The sequence below is a fragment of the Carlito syrichta genome, unplaced genomic scaffold (assembly GCF_000164805.1).
Source record: "Carlito syrichta isolate Samal-C Ts95f unplaced genomic scaffold, Tarsius_syrichta-2.0.1 Scaffold126382, whole genome shotgun sequence".
Taxonomy (NCBI): Eukaryota; Metazoa; Chordata; class Mammalia; order Primates; family Tarsiidae; genus Carlito; species Carlito syrichta.
In genome coordinates, this window is record NW_007070478.1 from 193443 (window position 1) to 204083 (window position 10641).

General features: G+C 42.1%; 1 pseudogene; it reads right to left on the bottom strand.

Annotated features, from left to right (window-relative positions):
* Positions 1–4108: 4108 nt before the first annotated feature.
* Positions 4109–4791, bottom strand: LOC103249985 (annotated as a pseudogene).
* Between the last annotated feature and the right edge of the window lie 5850 nt (positions 4792–10641).

The following is a 10641-nucleotide window of genomic DNA, read 5'->3' on the forward strand; positions in this document are numbered from 1 at the left end:
AGGGGATTATCATCTGACTCAAGAGGAAAGGCTAAAACCCGAAGGTAGAACAGAGGTTAAAACTGGATTGGAAAGCTAAGGCCAATAATGCCAAGAGGGCCGCTGGCAGGCTCATCAAAGGCAGGAGAGTGTCCAGGACTGAAGAGTTGAAAACAAGTGTCATGGGCAGAAAAGGACTTTGGAAGAGTTGCCAAACTCACTCCCCGGCATATACCATTCCCTTGAAGGGCCTGACAGCTGGAAACCCACCAGAAACGAGGGCAGAAGCAGGGGGCATTTGCAACAATAAATTAAAATCATGTAAAACTGACCTATTTGAGGACAATTTTCAGTTCAGTTCAATTTTCAGTTCTATTCTTACCCTCATATGGTGGTAAAAAGAAGAGGATTGGAGGGTTTGACTGATGTCTTCGATCAAGAGCTGCTTTTAAAAAAATATTAAATATTAGAATTTGATTAAAAATTAAATACTGATATAGTCTGGAGTTTAGGTAAAGAAAAGAGGTTAAAATAATGTGGCCAAGAGCCGTTTTCCCAGAAAGGATTGGAAAGGTGAGAATGAGTTTCTGAAGTAAGTAGAATTTCTCTGCCAAGAGCCACCTTATGGGAGACCGCTGTACCCAACAGCGAGGGCTCCCTCTTGCCTGTGACTCCAACATGATGTTTCTACCTTCACAGAACCCCAACACACAGTCTAGGGTAGCAGGCTTCTGCCAAGTCCCACCGCCTTGCTTTTCCACTACGTGCTTGCATGCATCTTTGTTTCGAAGGGAGGACCGATGGGTGGGGTGCCCTAGTCTGGGAGACAGTGGGTGGTAAAAGTTTCCAGGAGGACAGGGACAGGCCGATTGGCCCAGCTGGCTAGAACATGGTGTTAATGAGGCCAGGTCATATCCTGGTCTCTCACCACACCCAACCAGCAGTCTCCTTTCTGGGGTCACAAATTACACTCTTCACCAGAAAAGGAAGAGCTGAGAGAGAGGGCGGGAGGGTGGGGACAACATCTCCTCTGCTGAAAAAAGAATTCTGCTGAGGGAGGGTTCTCAACATCTTCTTTATTTGGGGCATGATCACACAGGGACATTGCATTAGTTACTTTTGTCTGCAAAAACAAGTCACCTCAAAAATTGATGGCTCACATCAATAACTAACTCACACAATTCTTTGGATCAGCTGATTGGTTCTTCTGGCCTAGAACATCTCAAGAGATCATTCCTGCACTTGCTTAGACATCTGCAGTTAACTGGAGAGTCAGTAGGGCACTGGAGAACATAGGATGGTCCCATCACATGGTCTGGTAGCTGCTGAGCTGACAGGGCAGTGGGGGACACAGGACTTTGTCTCTTATTCTCCAGTAGGCTAACTCAGGTTTCTTCCCCTGACTCTGATGGTAGGGGACCCGCGGGTAGCAAGAATATCGGCCTTTTAAAAGTTAACAAAATATTGGCTTAGATTTAGTTTAGAATAATTGATAAGACAGCATTAACACATTTTAAGCGAATGGTGGCTACTTTGATGCAGAAACTATACTCAATGCTTTACAGATATTATCTCATCTAATCTCATGAGGTAGACAGTAAGCATCTGATCCAAATTTACTGTAAGTATATGGTCTAAATATTGCCTCAGACACAGTAATAGTGCACACATTTTTGGGAATTATATGCCTGTTTCATGGCACCATTGTTCAAAACTTCACTGGGATTCCTTCTCTCAAATCCAGAGTCTTGGCACCACTGAGGCTGTAAGACTGGACAGGCCTTGCCTCATGTGGCAATTGCACAGGAATTGGATTTTATTCAGATCCATCAGGTGACTAAGGTGAGTGATCAAGCTGGATATTTTGGATCACTAATGAAGTGTGACAGGAAAGAAAGAAAATTCAGTTGTATAGATGGCAAAGTGGTGCATACCACCTAATCTTTTTAGGGTAAGAATTGGGATTCTTAGCTCTTGTTCACAGTGCCAATTTTGCTTAGAATTCTCAGAAAGACACTGGACCCATTCCCTCCTTCTTCCATGTTTCAATTTTCTCCTCTGTATAATAAAGGGGTTGGATTTTACGGCTTCTAAGATCCTTCAAGTTCTAGGAATCTATAATTCTACAATATATGGTTCCTTACAAATGATCATTTTAACTAAAAACCATGTAAATGTCTTACTTTCAAAAGAAAAACATGCCTTTGCTACTGTCTCCCGCTTTAGGACATGGAGGAGATTGAGAAGATGCCGCTTAGTCATAGACAGATTTCTTTGGAGATGATGGATTTGGGGGGAGTATTTGGGACAGAAACTCAGGCTTGAATGCTGCAAGTCTCTCAACTCTTCATGCATTATCAGTAGTATCACTTATCCATTGACTTTCCTGAGCAGGAAAGAGACCAGGTCAAGCAGCATAAAATATCCTTCTTATTCCCTAGCAGATGACTGGGGCTTCTTTTTCCTTTGGTTAAATCCGATTTGTATTTCTTCTTGGCTAATATCCCCAGAGTGCTCTAGGCTGTTTTCTGCCTCTATGTCACATAAATCAAAGTGTGTAATCTTTGCAAGGGTGAGCAGAGGTGGAGAGTCAGTCAGTTCCGAGATGCTAAGGACTGACTGAGCCATCCCAGTTTCCCACTTCCCAGACCTGTTCTTGCCCTCCTGCAAAGCCTTAGGAAGGCCTCATGGGGGGAGCTTGAACTCATTCCCACCCACTCCTGGTGGTTCCAGCTATTCAAGCTTTTACTAACTAGCTCTGCACAGCTGTTTCTACTTAGGTGTCTGTTTATGTTGTTGGCGTATGTGTTCTTGTGTACTATGTGTGCGCCTTGTCTCCTCAGTTCCCCAACTACCCAAGGCCCCCCGCAAATCCACTTGGGGTCATTTGGAATCCCAGGTGGAGGCAAGCACAAAGCAACATAATGTTCAAATTCAGGAAGCATTGACAAAGGTTGTATTTCATACAGCATTCTCTCTGTTATTCATAAAAGCAGGAAAGTTGGGATTGAAAAAACGAGATGCAAAGATTTTTGAATGTTTTCAGATTCCAAAAGAGTCACTTTTACCATTGGAAATATGGTTAGACTGTAATTTTCTTGAAAGAGGTACTTTTCCCTTTTTAAATCTCTTTGATGTCTAATTTAAGATTTATCCCTGACTCTACCCATTCATTTTTTCCTGTATTCATTCAACAAGCATTTGTTTTCTCCATGTATACTGTACTGCTCAAAGCTCTATAAGAGATAACATAATGTGGTTTGCTACCTGTCAGTGGAGCAGTGTTTCTCCCAGCCATTATTGATGGGCTCATCTGTGTGTTTTTAACTTCAAAGATCAGCCTGAATGTGAGGCGAAATCACCAGTGTTACTGACAGAGAGAGACCCTATTCCACACCCAACACATCATGTAAATAGTAGACTTTTGACATAGTCCTATTAAACAGTGAGGCATCTCTGTCTAGGTTTATATAATCAGTCCTGCAAAATTCAGATACTTTGTCTCAGCAAGGCTCAGAGAGGTTCTACAAGCCAGTTTAAAAGAGATTGCTATCTAAAGACATGTTCCCTACTCTGCTTGTCATAGTTGCCAAATGGTGATTTTCTAGTTTTATCATCTCTTCTATATTTATTAGTTGACTTTCTAATATAAGAAAGAACTGTCTCTTCTATTCGCTTAAATTGGTGAAATATCGTTTTATTCAATAGGCTATAATCCCATCCTTTACTATCATAATTAATTTTGATGTCCAAACTGTTCCAGAGGTGTAGAAGCTTCTACAATCTGACTCCTCTACCCTTTGACATGTGCCCATATTATCTTTGGACTCCTTCTTACTTTCCAAAACAAGAAGCTATGTCAGACTTATCTTTTGCTTTCTCTCCCCAGCTATGGCATCAGTCATTTTTCAAAGATCCTCATTCCTTTTAGTAGAGAATGGTATTTAGAAACCGGGTATGCTTATTGCACTGGGGTTCATTGGTTTAGGCCTTCTAAGGACAGAGCTAGGAAACAGATGTATGTACATACACACAAACGCCACACATCGGCACCCACATACATTTATTCATTCATTCATTGATTTACGGAACAACAAACACCTTTATTACATGAGCTAGAGAAGAGGATTTATTTGCCTTTCCGGGCCTTGATTTTCTTGATAGAGCTCCAGCTCCTTGCCTTCAAGCACATAGCCATTGGCTTGGCCACACTGGCCTAATCTTGATGCAATGCAAGAAAGAAGTTTGCCGTGCTGGAGCTTCTCCCCCCAGAAGACTGCTGATTTTTCCTTTCATTGTATCTCATCATCTCTCAGGATACCTGGCACAAGTGCCGCAAGACTGGAAGCCAGAGAAAGCCCTACGAAAACGATCCAGAAAATGTTTTGGATCATTTTTTGTTTAAAATCTCTTCCTCCTCAGGAGTCAGCTTGGCCTCCTTCTTGTGGCCCAGGGACAGTGCATAGTGAGACTCACATCACTGTCCGTATGGTGTGCTGTCAATGAGCATGATGCAGTTCTTCACCAGGGTCTTGGTTCGGACCAACTTGTTATTGGACACATGGTAGACAATGTCGATGATCCTTGTTTTGCGAGTACAAAGCTCGGAGCCCCAGGAGAAGTTGCCCACGCCCAGCCCAGGGCACTGTATTTCTTGTTACTTCCCTACACGCAGACCATGTGGATGTGGTGGGGACCGGTCTTGGTGTTGGCAGCTGGGTGTCCCAGCTCATACTTCTGCTTCTTGTGGTAGGGCTTTCTCCTGCCCCCAGTCTTGCAACACTTGTACCGGGTGTCCCGAGAGATGCCCATTGCTCGGCCCTGGCTGGAAAGAGAAAACACAAGTACTCGTGGTCCAGTTTGTCACATCTCTACATTTATATCCACATTTATTGTATCTCTCTGTATATATCTATGCAATACATGTCATACGTTCACACTAAAAGTTCCAATTCCAATCCAACACCACTCATGCTTATTTTTTCCCTTGCCACATTTATAACTATCTTTTCTGACAATGAGAACACTGGCTCCCATTATCTGTAACATATATTTACTTATTTTCTCAATACTAGAATTCACAAAGAATTGTTCTAAAATTACTAACCCATTCCTCTGTGAAATGCAAGCCTCATTCCACAGCACAATAATTATTTAGAATTTTATTATTTGACATGAGGACATATAGTCAAAGATATTTGGGCTAGTATTTTTTCAGCATCAGGTATAGAGCGGCAACCTTATTTTTCCTCCTGGATATCACTTTGGAACAATGCCTTGAAGTCTGGTCTTAGCCATCTCCAAAATAAGCTAAAGTCTCATTCCTGGTACTCTGGTACTGCTGCTGGAACCAACACATGTCTCTCTGGAGTACCAAGTAAATATTCAATGCATGTTTACTTATTCTCCCCCTTCCCTTGAAGCTAATCCAACAAATAGATTATAGAAGTATCTTCATTTCCACAAACACACTTGTGAGTTTATAATAAGAGCATTATCTCCCAGGGCTACCCATATTCCCGTGGTTTCTCTATCATTCATGTTTAGATACTAAAATCTTTCTTTCCTTCCAGAAAAATCCTAATTCATCCTCCTTATGAAGACTTTGCAAAACTTCTCTCCTCAACACAGAGCATAAGCCCATAGATGCCATGTTCATAGATTTAAAAGCTTGTTTCGTATTTATCAAGTTCTCACATTCTCCATCTTTCATATTTTAAAATATTTATTTAATTAAATTTATGAGCCAGAAATTGAGAAACATATGGAGTTAAGGGAAGGAAAGAAAGAAAAAAAAAATAGCCCATTCATTCAACTTCTCCCAGCTGCCATTCCAGAATTGGGAGATTTGGCTGAGCTCTCAGGCTATGCTATGCAATAAAACTTCCATGGGATGCCAAATTTAGGTTCAGCATGAAAAGAAAACAAAATCCCTCCTATAAGACAAACTATTCAATTTGGAAATGGGAGTTTTTTTAAGGTCCTGCATTACACCTTCATAGCGATTGTTTCCACAAGGGTGAGAATCAGCCCACCTCTTGGGGAGCTTCTGAATGGGGCCATGTAGAACATTTTAAAAGGCAGTCATTTCTCTGAATGGAGAACTGTTTCTCTTGGGGGCTGTACTTTCTCCCTTTTGGACAGAATCCACTCTGCTATATCTTGGCTGGAGGAAGAAAAGGTGTGGAGTGGAGGCAGGGAGGCCAATTCCAGGTGCTGGTGACTTTGCACAATGGGTCCTATTCTTTACTGTTTGGAATTCATCTCACTCAAAGTTAGCTCACAAGAAGTCCATCTCCTTGAACAGGCTAATTGTCTAGACTAACCTACCTGAGAATTGGGGTGGATACTTTCTCAACACACATAAGGCCTGACACATGGCAAGAGAAATTGTGGGATGAATTTTTTCAGACTGATGTGAGTATTGTATAGTTTCTTATGTGATCTGTATGTCCTATCTTTATCTAATGTCTTATCTCTACCTATATAAGTATTTCTATGTTTGAGTTTTACTGTTGTATATCTACTTATTGTTATATCTTTATTTATGTTTATGCACACTCACACACACACACACAAACACACATACACACTACATTGCAGTTATATCTTCAGTTTTAATGGGGAAAGTTTTGCATTCCAGGAAGCCCTCAGTCCTGAGTAAACTGGGGTATTTGGTCACCCTGTGTTGTAGACTTTTTCAAATGGCAAATTAGATCACACGTGTGTGTGTGTGTGTGTGTGTGTGTGTGTGTGTGTGTGTGTGTGTGTGTGTACCATCAAATTATAATGTCCTGTAACCACATCTTCTTCACTAGTTGGAATTGCAGACTTTTCTCAAGTTTCCTTTGACCTACCATTGCAGAAGATAAGCTGTGACTATGAATCAATCCTGGGCAATCTTCTGCAAGAAGGAAGGAGCCCAGATGCTCCTCTCAAGACAAGACCCTGAAAGAGAGGCCTGGGTGCCAACTACCAGGTGATCTGCAAGGGCTTCCCAGAAGATCTGCTATACCAGATGATGATGGGCCTGAGATGACAAAGCCAGAGGCACCTCTCATGGCCCTTGTACAAGGAGAAAAACAATGCCCCTCTGTGTTTTGCTTGAGCATCAAAGTGTGACAGTATTTACATTGAGATAATGTATCGCTTTGTTTACACAACACACATGCGGATTTGGAACTGGGCAAGTTCCAGCTTGGGCAGTGTATTGTATCTGTTTTCACTCCTTCCTTCTCCTGATTTACTGTGGTGTAGAGCCTAGTTTATAAGTCAGGCCTTCCCTTCCCTCCTGGAGGAGTGAGTTCTTTCTTAAGAGCCTCATTCTCCTGTTCTTGATCAGGAACATCTGGGGACTTCTTAGTCCATCAGACAAGAGGTGGGGCAATACTCAAGCTCCCCATGACTTTGACTATGGCTGCATGGGTACAAAGGAAAAGCAGATAACCCATATCCACCTGACAGGAGCACTTGGCCCACAGAAGAAAATTTATTCATCACAGAGGCTGGGAAGGGGGAGTTGAGGAGAGGGACTCTGCCGTGACTCTGTGCTGCAGGTCCTAAGAGCCGCCACAATGTCTTGCTGTGTGGCATTCTATAGTGTGGCATTTTATATATTGTCTTAGTTTAGGCTGGTATAAAAAATTACCATAGACTGGTAGCTTAAACACAAATATTTCTTCCTCACAGTTTTGGAGGCTGAAAGCCCAAGATCACGGTGCCAAGAGATCCAGTGTCTGGCGAGGGCACACCTCCTTCTTCGCAGATGGCCAAAATTCTCATTGTTTTCTCACAGGGCAGAGAGCAGAGAAAGGAAGCAAGGTCTCTCATCCTCTCCTTCTAAGGGTGTGAATCTTATCAGGAAGGCTGTACCTTCATGAAGCACCTCTCGAAGAAGCCCTCTACAAATACCATCACACTGGGAATTAGAGTTTCAACATATGAATTTTGAGAGGGTCACAAACATTCAGTTCATAGCAGTCATTCATGCTATGAGGTTATGTGGGGAACACACTTTGTCCATCTGAAAATTCATCTTGTGTCAAGTTTCTCATCTATAAAATCATCAAATTCTCTCATCTGATTTATCTCTTTCTTGTCCAAACACCGTAATCTGAATTGGTTGAAACGATTTTCTGATGAAAAAATATATACCTTAGACTACTAATCATGGCCCTGTGCTATTTTGATAATTCCCATAATGTTGGCAAATTGATCATGATTATTTTTATTATTATCAGCCTTAGTAGTGGCGGTAGCATTCCCAATAGCTAAAATCTGTTTAATAATTTGACATTATCAATATTCTATAAGAATTCTGTAGGCATGCCAAAGAAGGCAGGAGTTTTGAATTCCTGATAACCTTACAGAGGCTGTTTTTATATGAAGGTAAAAACATCTAGGGAAAGCTGTCCCTACCTACTATAGAAGCAAGAAGACCTCCAGGCTGAAAAGATGCTGAAGGTACAATTCAATACAGATGCTCTCAGCAGCATAGTACTTTGGTACCCTCCTTCAAATATTTATTTTCTACTTTGTTGAAAGGTGATAGTCATTGCTACATGGGGAAAGGGTGGAAGAAGGTGACCCTTGGTGGATGCCCTCTGCTTTTCTCATTGCAAAATAATTTGCTGCATCTTTTCTTTGGAAAATGAATTATGGTGTCAGACAGGCATTTTAGCAGTCATCAGTACTCAAGTAGGTCCCATGGGGGTTTCACATTGTCTGTTTGCACTGGCATTCCTTCCCCTAGTGTGGCCTGTCCTCATAATCCTTGACAACTCCATGGAGTGCTTTTCCTGGGGAATCCAATTTATCCATTTTGCTGCATTTCTAGGTACATTTTAGCATATCTTATGGATTAGCACTTCAAGCAGTGGCTTCATAAGCTTGCTTCTTCATCTATCTCTGCATTTATACACAGACATCAAATTGTATTAGAATTGAAAATGGGAGGGGGAAGGAGGGCAAAGCGGAGATTATCTGAGTAATCAATTTGGTTCTCTCCTGCCCTTAGGCTGTGTTGACACAGCTTAGCTCTCGCCTGCTCCTCCCAGACAAGCTTATCTGCTGCATACTGAACTCCATTAATCTTCCTGAAAGGCAAATGTGTTCAGGACAATGTTAACACTTAGCTCTCCTGAAGAGAAGACAGATTCTGTGAGATGCAGGGACAGGACTCTGGGGCCTGCCCTGGCAGCTCAGACAGGCCTTGGCAGATGGTTTCTGCATGGAGAGAATGGACGGCAGTGGAATAACCTGTGGACCTGAATTCCTGCGTCAAATCAGGTCCAAGTGAACCAAACCAAATCAAGCGAAACCAAATACAAACAGGAAACAAAGCTGACCCATGACACCAATAACCAAGTAAATACCTGTCCACTTTGGGGTAACATGAGCCAGATTTATCTTTGGGGATTCAAGTCGACAAAACAAGTAAGTGGTCATTATTCTTTTAATTTTAACAGGTGATTTGTATGGTGTGATGAGTCTACACAATAATAGCGAACAATTTAAGATAAATAAATACTGTGGAATACGCGTTTTTGATCATGATGATACTTGAAGCATTGCTCTCTGAGCACTATTATATGCTCCACCTTGTTGGGCTCAGAACCACCCTCATATGGACAAAAGGATGATCAGCCTGTCCCTGTCCAGGCCCTGCTCCAAGATCTCTCCTGATTCCACATCGTCTGTGGGACAAAGTCATTGTACTGAAAAGAGGGATGAAGTGATGTCTATTTTCTGTGCCCCTCTTTGTTCCGATCCTCCCATGTCATCATTGTCTCATTCCTTTGTTCCAATAAGGAGATTTAATGACCGTCCTTTCCACTTGTAGATCGACATCCCTGGTTGCCTCCATTTGCTAGTAATTCTGAAAGGCACGGGGTGATTTATGATGCTTCTGAAGCAAGTATTTGAATGGCTATCTAGTTGTCTCCTGTAACACTGTATCACAGTGTCAGCTGGTTATATTGGAAGCAACTCTGAGGTATGTGCTCCTCAGTAGGGCTTTGTTACAGGGAACAAAACCATGAGGACAGCTCAATGCAATTTCGTTGACTTAGTTTGGGTATGTTTTTTTTTCCAAGCCTTCTATGTGTTCTTCGAAAATATCCATAACTTTTGTATTGTACATACAGGACCCCCGTGCCTACACTCACTGTGTGATTTATGCCTGTCTTTGCACTTGTAGATGGCCTAAGAAGGCCTTTCTCCATTAACAATTCCATCAGGTGACTTTGAAGACCCACCTCCGTGGGTTGACTACAATGAAAACTCAGAAAGTTCCACCACAAGAGCTGGTTTGGAGTCTGAAAAGCTTACAGCTCAAGGATGGGTAACAAGTGAAAAGCACAGGTCAGACTCTCCAACTTTGACTACTATGACCTTGATGACAGCCAGTAGCTGTGGCACCCTTGGGAATTGTTCACAGTTGGGCCAGCCACTTCCCTCTCAACTTAGTTAATACCTTATGACCCCTGTTCCCATAGACCTGCCTGGAGATACTTTGTGTAAAAGATTTGTCTTTGTCTAGGCCTAACCCAGGTTTTGTCAGTTCCACCAGCCAATGGCCCATATGTGGAGGAAGCTTTCTCTTTTTCTAATGAAATGATGGCTTTGACCCATAAGAGAGAAAGTTTTGTCATTTCTTAAGGC